Raw genomic sequence first — 16312 nt, 5'->3', positions numbered from 1 at the left:
GTGGGGATTTTGCCAAGTGAAATGTGGAAAACAGAGTCCATAAGACTCTCATGGTGAAAAAGTGCCTTGTGTAGTTCCAGATTACTTAATATGCATTTTGCTTCTTTACTGCTGTTCAGATGAATCATTTAAAGATGTACCTTTTACTGGACGCTTACTGGACTCCATGCACTGTTAGAAACTTTACCCATCCATTTTATTTCTGCATCTGAAGTATCTAAGTATTCCTCTCTCTTCTCTGGTAATGAGTGACATGGGACTTGGGGAGTTATATCTAAGTTTCCACAAGGAAGGAGGAGGTGGTCCAAGGTGTGCAAAAAACAAAACAGTTAGGTCCTTCTGTTGGTGACAAGCATTTTAGCCAGCAGCTTTTCTGCCTTTTGATCATGTCTATAAACACTTCTCAAAATACTCCAGAAAAGGTGAAACATGGGAGCTGCCAAGAAGTTTATCATATGATCCAGAGAAGGCTTCTTAAAGGCAGCATTCCTTCAAATAACAGGCTCCTGATACCTTTAGAATAAATTTCTATTTAATTGGAAGGGTCTTATTCATGTTTAAAATAGTCATTTTGAATAGGTAATTGTCCTATGTAGAGACATATACTGTCTTAGGGTTCTCTAGGGACCTTGCTCTGATCAGGCAATGAGTTTCTGCCTGTGGGCAGTGGCCATTGCAGCTCCCACTGAGCTGGAGGTCAAGCAAGGTCATGTTTGATTCTTGAACTTACCTCATGGTTTTAGATGTATTATTGCCTTTAATCCTCACAACAGCCCTTTTTCTGGGCATTATTACAGGGGAAGAAACTGAGGTACACCAAGGCCAAATGACTAATTGTTGTTGTCATTCAGCCACTCAGTCGTGTCCGACTCTGCTACACGACTCGTGGAACTGCATCATGCCAGGCTTCCCTGTCCTTCGTTCCCTCTCAGAGTTTGCTCATGTTCACAAATGCATGTTCATTTAGTCAACGATGCCATCCAACCATCCGTCCTCTGTTGGCCCCTTCCCCTCCTACCTTCAGTCTTTCCCAGCATCAAGGTCTTTTCCAGTTGAGTTGGCTCTTCGCTTCAGGTGGCAAAAGTATTGAGCTTCAGCTTCAGTATTAGTCCTTCAAATATTCATGGTTGATTTCTTTTAGATTGACTGGTTTAATCTCCTTCCTGTCCAAGGGACTCTCAAGAATCTTCTCTAGCAGCACAGTTCGAAAGCATCAATTCTTCAGTGCTCAGCCTTCTTTATGGTCCAACTCTCACGTCCATATATGACTACTGGAAAAAACCATAGCCTTGACTATACGGACGTTTGTTGGCAAAGTGATGTCTCTGCCTTTTAATAGGTCTAATAAATGACAGAATCGGGATCAGTCGCTGTAAATCCCTGTGCTATTGCTCTTCCCCTAAATGCCATGTTCTGTCTCAAATCCTGATGCATCTCAGCCTCAAATATGGACTTACCTGGCTCCCCCATCTATCTACTTAGAAAGATGCCCCTGCCCTGGGGCAGGGGGCGGTCAAAACAGAGGCCAGCAGTGGGCACTCGGTGGCCTGCGGGTTTGTCTGAGTGATGCCCTGGAGGCACAGATGTTTAGTTAAACCTTTGATGGCTTGTCTTTGAAATTGGATAGTCCTTTTTCTACTTTCTAGACAAATTTTTTTGGGGAGAGGACCCTTTGGGAGGTTGAGGGGGATTAATTAGATTTGTATTTGACATCCAATACACCTCTGAAGGGGTTTGTATATTTGTTGCTTTTTAGCCAGGTTCCTAATTACAGTCTTAGGAGTATTCTTGTATTATATGGAACTTCTGAACCTTTAAAGATAGGGCAATGAGAAGAGTAAATTTGTCTGCTGGAGATAAATTGAACATAATGGGCCCATTATGGGAATACATTTCTGTACTTTATAGTCTAAATAGAAAGAAAAAAAGCTTTTCATATGTAAATATAACCCAATAAAAATAAATCTGCAAAGTGGCTAAAACATGATAATGAAGACTATTTTAACAGTAGAAATAGCCCATCTGGACAAATATGTCCCCTTTGTTTTTATTCTTTTTCAAATAGTCTTTTCATGGGTTCTCATGTTAGTCAGGAAAGAGCTCCTCTATCTCTTGAAGTATTGAATAGTATTTTTGCCTTTGTTATACTAACTTTGGGCTGCCTGCTTCAGTTCCTTTGGCTGTAGGTCATAAACAATACATGGCATTGTATACAACAGATCTTCATTCATGTGATTACAAGATTTACTGTTCTGTTTTCAAATGGAATGGATGATTGAGAAGGTGGAAAATCAAAAGCAGCACTGTGTTACATGGGGTTCCTTTGGTCACAGATAACCAACTCAAGCTAGCTTAAGTAAAAAAAAAAGAGAGAGGGAGAGAGAGATTTATAATAAGGATAGAGGTGTGTCTTAGGAGCTTAAGGCAAGGATGAAGTGGCCCTCAGGAATGAATAGGAACCAGAGAGAAGGAAGGGCCCTCTCTCATCAGTGTTCACAGCAAGCACATGTGTCACACAAGCGTTACAACGAGGAGAGAGAAGGTGATGGAGGGAAAGTAGCAATCTATACAGTATATTACTTTACACTCAAGCGTGACATTAAAAAACAGCTCCACCATTTTCTTTGGGGAAAAAAAAAATTCATGCTCATTATATGAAATTCAAACAGTTATAAGAAAAGCAGGAATGCTTTAAAATTCAGATAGTCGGGCAGTCATTACTGTTTTAATAGACATCCTTTTAGCAAGTAGCATGTATAAGGACATCTAGAAGCACTGACATGCACATGCAGAAATGTAATCATACTTTGCATGGTCATTTACCTGTTTTATTTTTAAATTTTTATTTATTTATTTGTGGCTGCACTGAGTCTTGTTGCTGTGCATGGGCTTTCTCTATTTGCAGTGGCTTTTCTTTTTGTGGAGCATGGTCTCTAGGCACACAGGCTTCAGTAGTTATGGCACATGGGCTCAGTTGTTCCACAATATGTGGGATCTTCCCCAGACCAGGGATCAAACACATGTTCCCTGCATTGGCAGGCGGATTCTTATCACCTGTGCCACCAGGGAAGTCTTGCCTGTTTTATTCACTCAGAAATGTATCATGGCTCTTTTTGTATCAATAAATATCATCAATAAATATATGTTTACTTGACATCTCCTATTTGTAAACCTTTAGGATACTTACTCTCTCTACCTTCTGTGGTTATAAACATGTTATGTGTATCCAGCTTTCTGCTTTCACAATAATCTATTTTGAGTAGATTCTTAGAGAAAGATTGTTAGATCAAAGGGTGTGCCATTTTACATTCTGACATAATTGCCAAAGTGGCTACATCGTGAGCTGTGGCCATAACAACAGCTCCTGTCAGTCTTGAACATCATCATCAATCTGACAGATAAAAAGAGTTCGGTTTTCTGAAGTTGTATTTTCCCATTATTAGTGTAATTGAGTATCTCTTCATGCATTTGTTACTGTTCACTGTTCTATTTCTTCTCATGGGAAGTTTATTAATTTGCTTCATCCATTTTGAGCTGGGGTATTAATTTCTTTACTGACTTTTTAAGAAGATTTTTTTTTATACAGACCATTTTTAAAGACTTTATTGAATTTGTTACAATACTGCTGCTGTTTTTATGTTTTGGTTTTTTAGCCTTGAGACATGGGGGATCTTAGCTCCCTGACTAGGGATTGAACCCACACCCCATGTATTGGAAGGCGAAATCCTAACCACTGGACTGCCAGGGAAGTCCCTCCTTACTGGCTTTTAAGACATTTTCCTGTAAGGATAGTGACCTTTCATATAGCTCTTGTATGAATATTTTTACTTAGTTTCTTATTTTAACCAAAGTATCTAAGTTTGTTTGTTTGTTGTCTTTCTTTTTTACTTGTTTTTGCCTTTCCTGATCTGAGATTTTAAAAAAAAATGTTGCCAGCCAAATGTCTCAGTTGTTGAGTTTTACATTTTGATGTCATGTTTACAAAGGGCCTTTCTATCTTAATATTATAAAACTATTCATCTGTAAATTTTTCTAGTACTCATTTGATTCTATTTTGAATTTATTTTCTTTAAATAGAGAGAGACATGCTAGATTTTTCTCTCCTCCCATACAGCCAGCCAACATCCTTTATTAACTAGTCTCACATACCTACCCAGACTAGATTACATGCACTTGGTCTATTTCATATGAAACTTGGTTCTGTGGCTACATATTTATTGTTTGATTGTTTCATATATATGTTCTCACTGTGGCCATTGTTTAACTGTTAACAGCATTAACTGTTTAATGTTTAATGCTGGCCCATTTTATTGGCCATAATCTATGATCGATTATGATTCTTCTGTCTTTCAAATTGGGTTTGCATGGATAAGGTGCTAAATGCTTGGATATCAGTGCCTTAGAGAACTGGGAGTGAGATGGGAACAGTGGAAGCAAGGCGGGACTGCTTCACAGACAGGTTTCAGGAGCTACGGAGGAAAAAAGTGAATAAGACAAGAGCTTACGGATGCTGATTTTAAAAACCAGTGCATTGCCTGTGATTTTTGTTTTAAATATAGGTGGGGGCAGGAAGGATAATGTATATATTTGATCTTTGTTTAAATCTAAAGCCATTAAACATTCCCATCACAGGGAAGAAAGTAATGCGTTTTGCTTCTTTGCCAACTGGAACGTAATGTTGGTCTCTGAAATAAGTGCCTTGGGACCTCAATTCCCTGTTGGTCAAGAAAATTCCCAGCCCATGTGTTGCAGCGGAAATTCATTGTTTCCTGAGTTATTTCCTTTCGCACTTAGTGTGGGGGGAAATGACCAAATGTATAGATTGAGATTTTTTTTTTTTTTGAAAACTGGTGTCTATAACATTAGTTGATTCTGATGGTTTTCATAACTGTTTTAGGTATTGCTGCTGAAGGATTCTCAGATGCTTCAGGGAAATCGACTTCACATAAACTGAGAATTTAGGTGAGTCTGTTAAAAAAAAATATTTTATTTTCAACAGGTCACCTTCCTGCACTGATAAAATTTTACAGAGCATTAAAACATTGTTGCTTCATACTGTCTTGTTTGATTTTTCTTTTTACCACAATTCTGTGAGATAGGAGTGTAGCTGCCTGGTCTTATTATCTCCACTGCTATGTGATTTTTTTCCATCTGCTAGTTTGATGGGGGCATGGTAGGGCTTGGAAAAAGGGGTCAGCAGTTGGTTTTTTACCTTATTGTATGGATTCTCATTCACTCACTCAAAATTTGCCTTATAATTTTGGAGATAGGGAGGGAAATACTGGATAAGTAGTTAATGTAGAACTTTCAGCAGCATTTTTCTTTCTTAATTGGAGGATGCTTTACAATATTATGTTGGTTTCTGCCACACATCAGCATGAATCAGCCAGAGGTATATGCGTGTCCCCTCTCGAACTCCCTTCCATCTCCCTCCCCACGCCACCCCTCTAGGTTGTCACAGAGCACTGGGTTGAATTTCCTGTGTCACACGCAGATTTCCGCCTGCTATCTATTTTACATACGGGAACGTATATGTTTCCAGGCTATTCTCTCAATTAGCCCCACACTGTCCTTCCCTTAACGTGTCCACAGTTCTGTTCTCTAGGTCTGTGTCTCCATGGATACAGAGATTGTGGTACATTATACAATGGAATATTACTCAGCTATAAAAAAAGAATGTATTTGTGTCAGTCCTAACAAGGTGGATGAACCTAGGGCCTATTATACAGAGTGAAGTAAGTCAGAAAGAAAAAGTCAAATATTGTATATTAACTCATGGATATGGTATCTAAAAAGATACCCTTTTCCTAGTAATGATGGACCTATTTTCAGTAATCTTTGTGCTGAAACAGTTTAGTGGTTCCTGGAGCCCTCCAGTGATGGGACACAATTGCTATAGTGTGAGATGAAGTAAACGTTGGTTACGGATTATTGGTTTTCCTCATTTAGTTGTACTTGTTGTGCCTACCTGCTCCCAAGTAGTGTGTATGAAGTGCCCTGGGCAGGGACAAAAGGCGGTCTTCTGCAGGTCTTGGCTGTGACTCAAAGTCTGACAGGTTAAAAAGGATTGGTTTCTGCTCCAAAACCATATCATGGCATAACAGATATATTAGTTCTTGACCAGCTGTGCAACTCTAGACGGGTTAATCTCTGCTAGGCTCCAAATCCTTATCTGTAAAATGTAGAGGCTGGCCCAGCCTCATAATTCCCACACTTTTAGATTTTGTGGAAGAGGAAAACAAAAAATGAAGACCTATTTTTACTAGATTTTTCAGGCTGTACTTAAAGGAAGTTGGTAATTGTTTAAGCTGGATAGTACATGAGTGTTCTCTATTTATATGCTAATCTCTTTATTTTGTATTTACAATTTTTCATAAAGATTATTAAAAAATAACTAACATCTGCTAATATCATTTCATGAAAGAAGAAATATTTTAATACTGAAAAAGTAGCTGTGTCATGAATTTGACTTTTGATTGTGTTTAGTGTTGTGACAAAGCTCTTTATTTCCTTCCTCTTGTTTCTCTGGTGACCACTGACCATTAAACATCAACTAGCGCAGGCCTGGGGACTGATTTCTGGGAAATATTAGGGTACATGACTGATAAGAGCTCTTCTACCTCTAGAACTGTATTATTCCTTTAAAGTGGGAAAGAAATATACTCTAGTTATATACATTGGCTATTTTCAGAAAGTACTGTGACAGCTGGCGTGGTTGACTTCTCCGACAAGAAGTCAGAGGTGAAAAGACAAGGAATTGTTCTGCTGGGGAACTTAAGTGAAAATGGCTCGTCCATGTGAGCATTAAATTTAGCTGTGAGCCACCTTGCAGTCAGTGGAAAAATGAAGACGTGACAGTGTGTTGAGTTGTCTGATAAAAGTGTACAGAATCCTCGCTTCACACCACTGTGGGCAGCCTCTGGACACGTGATGTTTGATGCATAAGTGTCTGCCTGCACTGTAGGGATACGAGAGCTAGGGGTGAGAAGGGCTGAATATCTAACTCTGGACACAATTGCAAATGCCAAGTGTGAGGAATGCAAGGCTGGGAAGGGGTCAAGGACGTGGTCAAGAGTTAGGAGCTGAGGGCAGTGGGACCAGACATATACAGGACAGGAAAGAGTAATGGAGCCATCCTGCCCTGAGATCTTCTGGGTATCTTGACATGGATGTTGTCTTTTGAGGATGTGCAGACAGCACTAGGTGGGCCAGTCTCAGTGAAGGGCCTGGGCATAGTGGACAGGAAACATATCAGATATACCATTGTTGTTCGGTCGCTCATGTGTGTCCAACTCTCTGCGACCCCATGGACTGTAGCATGCCAGGCTTCCCTGTCCTTCACCATCTCCTGGAGCTTGCTCAAAGTCATGTCCATTGAGTCGGTGATGCCTTCCAACCATCTCGTCCTCTGTCACTCTCTTCCCCTTCTGTCTTCAGTCTTTCCCAGCATCAGATACATGGCTTTCCCATCAATTTCAGATCCAAAAACAGTGTACCAGGTGTGTTCTTATGCCACGGGTGTGTAGAGAATGGAAGAGTATGGTTCTTGCTTACTTCTCCTTGGAGATATGGGGATGTGTTGGAGGGGTGGGATGGGTGGAGGGCATAGGCAATAATGGACTGAATTATGAGGACAGTGAAATAGTGTGAGGGAGGAGCTAATAGTTAAGATGGTTAACTATTAGTTAATAGTTAATTAGCTAATAGTTAACATGGTTCAAGATGCTGCATGCCTAACCCTGATTGCTTCAGGAATGCTGTGTTGTTAACTATGGTCTTTGTTGATTGCAACATGGTGATGCAGTCCTTTTAAACTCTCCCCGCCCCACCCCAACCCCAGTGATGTTTGGCTTTCTTGTGTTTTAACATTCCTAGTTCCTAGTTTCTGGGAAACTTAAATGAAATCTGACAGACTTATCTGGTTGTTTCCCTTTCTGTCAGCGTAACACTTGGTTTACTGCCTGATTTGTATGCTTCAGTTGGGTTGCTTCCACCCCAGGGATATTTATTTTACTTCCCACCCCACCCCCCCTTTTTTAAAGGGAAAAGCTGTATCAAACAATGATGACAATAACAGAAACACTTACCTTAAATGTATAGGAATAAGAGAGATGATCTGAAATGTTGACGTTTCTGGAAGTGTCTGAAGTTATGAATAAATGCTGGAGGCATTTTTATTTTGACATAAATGAGAGGAAGTAGAATTGTAGGGATCTGGGCCAGTCCTACTCTGAATAAAATTTTAAAAATGAGCAATGTTATCAATCAGTCATGTTGTGAGCCTCTCAGAAGGCAAGGCCATGCTGGGTGAGATGTTGTAGCGATGAGCTATTAAATGTGAGACAGCCATGCTTCACAAGAATAAACACGATGCTTTAAAGCATTGCAAGCAAGTGAGAGAGATGAGAGAGATTGATGGAGAGTAGATGGAGGGGAGCATATGATAAATGATTTGTTTAGTGTTTAACTTAATGACTCATGGTATATTCCAGATTTGAGAATAGATGCAATAATCTGAACTTATCTCCATGTTCCCTGCAGGATAGTAAGGAAAAATATTTTAAAACTGATTTTAAATGAAAAACATTGTTTTTGGCTCTTGGGGAATTTTTAGTTCCCAGTGCTGTTTAGGAGAGGATTGAATCTGTAAAATTCAAGGCAGGATCTACATAGCTATTTGTTACTCTGTATCAGTCACTTAAATGGCTTTGTCAGAAAAGATAAGTTGTTCCTGTGCTTGCTTTTCTTCATTAAAAATGTAATCTGTTATGCACTTCTGTCTTCCTGCCATCTCCATTAGTTGGTTTCCCGAGGTGACTCTGTCGACTGTAGGCATTGCCCCTTGCCACCCGCTGTGGGCTCCCGGAGTGGCTGGGAGTCCTAATTAGCATTATCTCCTTGATCAGGATTTCCAGACTTGTGCTGGGGTCCTTCCTCTGCTGTCTGTATTTGCTAAATGCTGCAGAACAACAACAGTAACCATTTCCAGATCGTTTTTCGTAATTAAATTTAATCCATGGATGTTGTAGAATATGCTGTCTCTTAAGCTTTTTGGCTAATTATGCTCGTCAGTTAATTTCTTTCAAAATTCAAAAGCCTTCCTGGAGAACTCGAGATTTGAGCCTTTGCTGTCTAAGAATTGATTCTATTTCATGGACTCCAAGTCTCTGAATACTTGTGCCTATTGAACATGTATCTTGAAAATGACTCTCTTGTTTTTTTTAGCTGTGAAGCCCCATATTCTGACAATCTAAAATGACCATCAAAGCCTTTCTATTCTGTTTACAACAAACCAGAATTGGACAGCTTTCCAGAACTGTAAAATGCCTACTGCACTTGTAGATTTTAAACATGACTTCGCTAAGATTAAAATAAAGTAAACACAGCCTAAGGCCAGCTGCAGTCTTCTCAACACACCACCGTCAGGCCTGGTAGAAGTTGAGAAGAATCCTCCTGCTGTGGTCTAAACAATGGTCTTATAGAGGATCTTTCATTAAAAAAAGAAGAAAAAATTCAGTCAAAGTAATACATGCAAATGGCTAAAAACAGAAAATGCTACAGGAAAGCTTCTCATGGAAAAGAACAAGTATCTCTCCCTCTCTCTTCCTTCACTTACCAGCTTTACTTCTTAGAAGTAACCACTCTCTGCTGTCCCCACACCCCCACCCCCATGGGTCATTTTTCCTGCTTGTTCGGTGATTTCCACATATATAAATATTATGCTTGCAGCACCATTTCTCCCTTCATCAGTTTTAAAAAGCAGTTTTTTGGTATCTTGTGATGGCTGTTTAGCTCTTTCTGACCTTCCCACCTCCCTTCCTTCTATGGCTGATTCATGCTTTGAACCCTCCCTCTATGCCCTTGGATGACACGTGCAGCCTCTTCCAGTCTTAGAGGCACTATTTCTGTGTCCTAGAGTCACTAGTTCTTGTCTACCACCCTCCCCCACTCAACCTGTCCATTTTGGGCAGCTGTACCTTTGAATTTTATATTCTCAGGTATAATAGAATAATTATATTCTATTCTTTCATCCCTGGAAAGGTTTCCATGAGTTACCTATAACTCGATTCCGAATGTGAAAACCAAGAAACAGCCTTTTACTCTATCATAATTAGGTAGCTGCTGTCCCCATGGTGGTCCGATTATGTGGTGGGTATATCTCTTTCTCTCTGAGCCTGATGTCCTCACACCTAGGCTCTGCAATGGAGCACATGTGAGTGGATCCTCCCTTGCACACAGCCCCAGCGGTCTTGAATATAGCCTTGAGTCATTTCCTAGTCTCTGCCTTCTCATCCCTGCTGGGAACCCACTTTGTTTTTGGAGGTCTCAGTGGCACAGGCTTTAGCAAGAACTGATTTCTGGGTGTGTTACCTGCCTGTGAGCTAATGCTGATGGCCAGGAGAAGTTTTTGATGTTGTTGTTGTTTCTGCTGTTGGAAAAGTAGTTTCAGGCTCTGGTGTCTATAACGGGGCAGTAGCCTGGTCTTTGATATTGTTGTTGTTTAAACACGAAGTCATGTCCGACTCTTTTGCGATCCCACGGACTGTAGTTCACCAGGCTTCTCTGTCCGTGAGATTTTCCAGGCAACAATACTGGAGTGGTTGCCATTTCCTCTCCAGGGGATCTTCCTGAACCAGGGATTGAAACCACATCTTCTGTCTAGGCAGGCAGATTCTTCACCACTGAGTCACCAGTGAGGCCCAATTGATCTTTGACTTTCACCACCATCTAATGAGGACCTGATGTGTTAGGCACCTCAGTACTAGAGGCCTGGTGTCTATGGAAATCTTCACACCAGCCCCATGAAACAGATGTTACCCTTGACATTTTGTATACCATGAAGTTGAGAATCTCAATGAGAGATATCCAAGATCTCCACTGGGAAGTGCTTCTTAGATTCTGGCACAGGCTGGGGGCATGGTGGCAGCTGTAGTTTTGTAGATTAGAAAAGACTTCTGTCTTTTGCATGCTTTCTTCAACAAACCTCTATCTTCCCCCGAAAAATTCCTGCTGCTCTAGGAGAATCAGCTCTGTTTTAGTTCCCATCTTCAACCTTGTGGCTGCACTGTGTGATCAGGGACTCCTTATACAGAATGACTGGAAATTGGAAAGTACTTACCTACTTAATGTCCCTTTTGTGAATTCAAAGTGATAAAGAGGGCTTTATACTCTTTGTCATGCTGGTGAACTGGAAAGGTGCTTTATCAATGGTGGTTATTGATCTAAGGGTTTTCTTAGACCTTCAAGTATCTGTGTGTGAGTTAGGTGCATTTGATTATCTTTTTTGAAAGTATTTATTCATTATTTATTTGGCTGTGCTGTGTCTTAGTGGCAGTATATGGTATCTTCAGTTGCATATGGGATCTAGTTTCCCTGACTAGAGATTGAGATTGCGCCCCCTGCATTGAGAGCATGGAGCCTTAGCCACTGGACCACCAGGGGAGTTCTCTGATTATCTTAATATGAGGTATGTTTTGGTAGTTATTTTAGAAATATTGGAGAGACAGTCAAGTTGTACTTTGAACACACTTTACTTTCTCTCATGAATGCACTGGTCAGAGTAAATCGTCTGGCTTAACTCTATGTACTGAGTTACTGTTATGACAGTGACCAGATGGATGGCTGGTGGGTCCACACAGTGTTGGCCTTCTCCCTTCTCTGGGATGCTTGTCTTACTTACTAAATAGACCCCAGGTGGAGCTTTAATAGTGGAACCAGCAGTCTCTCCACTGTCTACCATGGAGCTGATCATCTGCTTTCTGTGTCATAGCCCATTGAGGTGTCAGTGGCTGCGGATGGAGTTCCTCTTTGTCTCCTCTGCTCGGTCAAGGTGGTGGCATTAACATGGGCTCCTCAGTGCAAATAGTGCTTATTCTCCAAACATCTTGACCTATTTTGTGCATGTTCCCGAAATAAGCATGAAAGAGATGTCTTTAGAACAATGCTTGGGCATGGCAACCCTCTTCAGTGTTCTTGCCTGGAAAATCCCATGGACAGAGGAGCCTGGTGGGCTACAGTCCTTAGGGTCGCAAAGAGTTGGACATGACTGAACGACTTAGCATGCATGCATGCTTGTTTGTTTCTAGAGGAATTATCTGAGTTTAGTGAAATTGAGACTGAATGAATAGAGAGGGGTCAATATTTCCCTTGTTGAAGTGGTGATCAGAGGTGAATTCTCACATTTCAATTAGATAATGATTAGTCCAAGATGACCTTACCATCATCTTGCAAAGATAAATTCTGACTTGGCAATTTGTTATTTATCTATCAATTGATGGATTGTCAGGGTAGGAAAGTGTGCTAAATGAACAGAGTTGTAATACATATGAGACAATTTTGGTTCCATTGTACGAAGATCATTGATCTTCATTTTATATTCAAGTGATATTTTGGCAAAAGTGATTTGGGGGAGAAGCCTCCTAGGATAATTTAAATCTTGGTTAAGGTTTTATCCCATGCTTAGAAACATAGCTTCTAGAAGACTGGGATAGAACCCAACCCTTGAGTACGAGAGGGAAATAAGTGACATTTAAGAAGTCTTTTTTATTAGTCTTTTATTACCTGATCCTAAACATTTCCCAAGTATGTTTTATAGTCTTCCATTTATTTTACCTCTAAGGAGTGAAGAATGACTCGATCTCCGCTGCAGGAGAGCTTTTGGCTTAGGCATCTGGGTCACACAGGATTCTTGGTTCCTTTTTCTGTCCCACTGGAGAATTTAACACAGGCCTGTTGGATAAGCTGTGTGAAGCAAGGCCCTCATCCTCTCTGGTGGCTGCTGTTCACAGAAACTCGGATTCAGAGGAGGCACAGTCAATGCTCTGAGTTAGGAAGGACAGAAATAAGAATTGGCCCTGGAGCACGCAATGACAGCGTCCTGTTTGGTCTGCAAGTTTCCAGGAAGAAAGAAGTTCCAGGAAGAGTGCAGAGGCATCAGTGACAAATGTGCAGGAAAGAGTCAGTTCAGAGAAAGAAGTGGCTATTTCTTGTAGGCTAGAACAGCCTTCCAAGAGAAAGAATTTATTTCTGGCTTAATAGGTGTAAGTTTTGCTGTGCATAGTGGAAAAGACTATAAATCCTGATAGGTTAAACAAGATAGAAGTTTATTTTCTCTTACCTAGGATGATGATCTGAGGTGGGCCAGGCAGCTCACAGAGCTTGGGTTCCTTCCAGGATGAGGAAAATTTGATACCTTACTTGGAGGCGAACGTCTGTATCCAGGACTTAGGCAAAAATCCTTTATAGACAAATTTGCCCTAGAATATCCCTTAGGCAGATGCCACCTTAGATGCCAGAATTCTAGCGCTCACTCAGTCCAATGCAAGTCTTCTCCCAGCACTGAAAGAGCTTGCAGCTAAGCAGTTGGCTCCTGTGTATAAGGGCTGTGTTGTAAGCAATATGTTTACTTTCAGCATCCCAATAGGACCCCAAGAGGCATTTAGAAACTGGACAAACCTGGGGAACTATAAATTCTTACGTCTCTCTGCTGGTCGTTCTGGGGCTTATGTGCTCTGTGAGGACTGGGAATGAAATTGCCTGCCAGATTGATTTATTCATACCTCTGTATTATGGAGACTTTCAAACATATCCAAAAGTTAAGAGAATTTATGGTGAGCTACATGCCCATCACTCAGGTTCATTGATGATTAATTCTTAGCTGGTCTTATATCATGCATAACTTCCTGTCTCCCACCAGTTACATAGAGGCATTGCTTTGCTATTTATTTTTTTCCTCTGTCAGTATTTCATTATATATCCCTAATCGATAAGACTTAAAAACATATCTATGAAACCTTATCACACCAAAAACATAGAAACTACCAATACTTCCTTAATATCATTAAATACCACATGAATGTTCAAATTTCTTCGACCGTCTTTTTTAAAAAATTTCTTTGAATCAGGATCCAAATAAGGTTTATACATTGCAATTGGGGGCTTCTCTAATGGTCCAGTAGCTAAAACTCCTCACTACCAATGCAGGGGGTCCAGGTCCGACGCCTTGGTCAAGGAACTAGACCCCACATGCTGCAGTGAAGACCCGGTGCAGCCAAATAAGTAAATAAATAAATAATTTTTTAAAAAATAAATATTTTTTAAAAATTACATTGCAGTTGATTGACATGTTTCTACTCCCCTTTTAATCTACAGGTTACCCTTCCATCTTTTCCCACTCTTGTGATTTATTGGAGAAACTGGGCTGTTTATTCCTGACAGCTGAGTTTCTCCACCTGGGATGATCTCCTCTCTTTTCATTGCCTAGAGACAATTCTTATTGTCACCGCTCGGAGGTGCTACTGACATCTAGTGGGAAGAGGCCAAGGATGCTGCTAAATAACCCACAGTACACAGACAGCCCCTCACAACAAAGGATTGTGTGGCTCCAAGCGTCAATAGTGCTGAGGTTGAGAAACTGCTGTGGAAATTTTCATCATTGATTCCCCATAGTGCCATTTAACATGTTCCTCTGTTCCTTGTGTTTGCTGTCATTTGTTCACTGAATCTCGAGTTTTGGTCAGCTCCATATACAGACTTTTGTTTTATTTGGCAAGACTATATCATAGGCAGGCTGTGTGTTTTCATTAAGAAATAGATAGTAAATGATGATCTTCTTTTGTGATAACTGTTGATCATTGATGACTGTTACCTATGTCTTTTAATTCATTAGTGATTGCAAAATAGTGATATGCCAATTCTGTCATTCCTTCCCTGTTTATAAATGAGAATACTTATGTAAAAAGAAATTCAGGGAGTTCCCTGGGAGTCCACTGGTTGGAACTCAGTGCTTTCACTGCCAGGGCCCAGGTTCAATTCCTGATCAGGGAACTAAGATCCTGCAAGCAGTGTGGTGTGGCCGAAAAAATAGAAAGGAAGGAAGAAAGACATTTAATCACAGCTGTTTGTTTACCCTGAGATTCACATAGAAATGTCAGGATAAATGCTTTATACTTTGTTGAAAAAGCAATGAGTTCTCTTTTGTAGCATTATCTAAAAGTTGACATTGAGGGTGTTTTTTTTTTTTCCCCCTGGCAGTTTTTTTTCTTTTTCTTTTTTTTCAGTGCAAATGTTACTGATGTCTTTTAGTTTAATATTCTTATTGATACTCAAATTGTCCCATATTTGACCAGTGGAAACTAATAATGAAGTCATTTTGGCATAATTTGTGATTTTGTGTCCTTGTATGACAAAATGTTACTGGTTTTTCTTATCCATTTTGTACCCCAAACTTGGATCCACTGCTTCTCTAAAAACCCTGGTTCTTTTGAGTATTTAGAAGGTACAATGTAGAAACTAGGAATATTTATTACTACTGGATTTATTGTTATTCCTGGATCCTCTCAGTGAACTGAACTAGGGAATAGGTACTGATGAATTTGTGTCTGTGTGTATGTGTACATACACAGAGCTAAAACTCATTATTAATTAATACTAATACTTCTGAGTGCAATTCAGATATACAGGGTTTTTACCTAGCTTTATCAACTTTGTATTTTTTCATTCACCCAGATTTGTTTCGCTAATGTTGTTATATTTTTTCGTCTGCCTTATATCATACTATGTGCACAATAGAATATTTTAAAGACATTTGGAATAGTTCTTCTCTGTCACTATACCACCAACTGGATATATAGTTAGGTTCATTGCTTTCTTCCTTTCTTTGTTTCTTTTTTTTTTTTTTTTTTTTTGCTTTTAGGAAATTCTTTTCTTCAGTTTCAGTTTAAATAATTTTGCACAACATGGTCAAGGTTTGCCTGTCTCATCCGTAACATAAGGTGTATATGATCAGAAGCGTTTGATTCTGCAAATACCCCTTTTCCATCCTGGGTTTCCCAGATGGTGCTAGTGATAAAGAATCCTCCAGTCAATTCAGGAGACATAAGAGACAAGGGTTCAATCCTGGGCTGGGAAGATCCCCTGGAGGAGGGCATGGCAACCCACTTCAGTATTCTTGCCTGGAGAATCGTTTGGACAGAGAAGCCTGGCGGGCTGCAGTCTGTAGGGTTGCACAGAGTCGGACACGACTGAGCAACTGAGCACACATGCATTTCCATCCTGTTTCCCTCCCTCCCCTTGTGTAGCAATTGAAAAAGATAGGACTTCTCCTTGTACCTTTGAAAAAAAAAATCTCAGCAAATGGTTGTATGTTTTCATATTAACATTTATATCTCACCCCCTTCTTCGGCAAATAGTAGTATGCTGTGCACACTTCCCTCCACCTTACTTTTTTTCATTTACTCTTTCCTGGCTCTCGTTCTGTTGTGGTCATGGTGGTGTAATGTAGTGGTCATAGTGATGAAGTTCACCCCTTGGC

General features: G+C 40.2%; 1 protein-coding gene across 3 annotated transcripts in view; it reads left to right on the top strand.

Moving 5' to 3' along the window:
* The window catches only part of TLN2 (talin 2), a 483978-nt gene that overhangs the window by 199076 nt on the left and 268590 nt on the right, over window positions 1-16312 (top strand). For all 3 annotated transcript variants that reach the window (XM_065940303.1, XM_065940301.1, XM_065940302.1), the window contains exon 3: window positions 4898-4962. The gene's annotated coding sequence lies outside the window, so the exon portion shown is untranslated. The remainder of the gene's footprint in view (window positions 1-4897; window positions 4963-16312) is intronic.

This window comes from Muntiacus reevesi, chromosome 7, assembly GCF_963930625.1.
Source record: "Muntiacus reevesi chromosome 7, mMunRee1.1, whole genome shotgun sequence".
Lineage (NCBI taxonomy): Eukaryota > Metazoa > Chordata > Mammalia > Artiodactyla > Cervidae > Muntiacus > Muntiacus reevesi.
The sequence above is the reverse complement of the archived record's forward strand: the minus strand, read 5'-3'. Positions and strand labels throughout refer to the sequence as shown.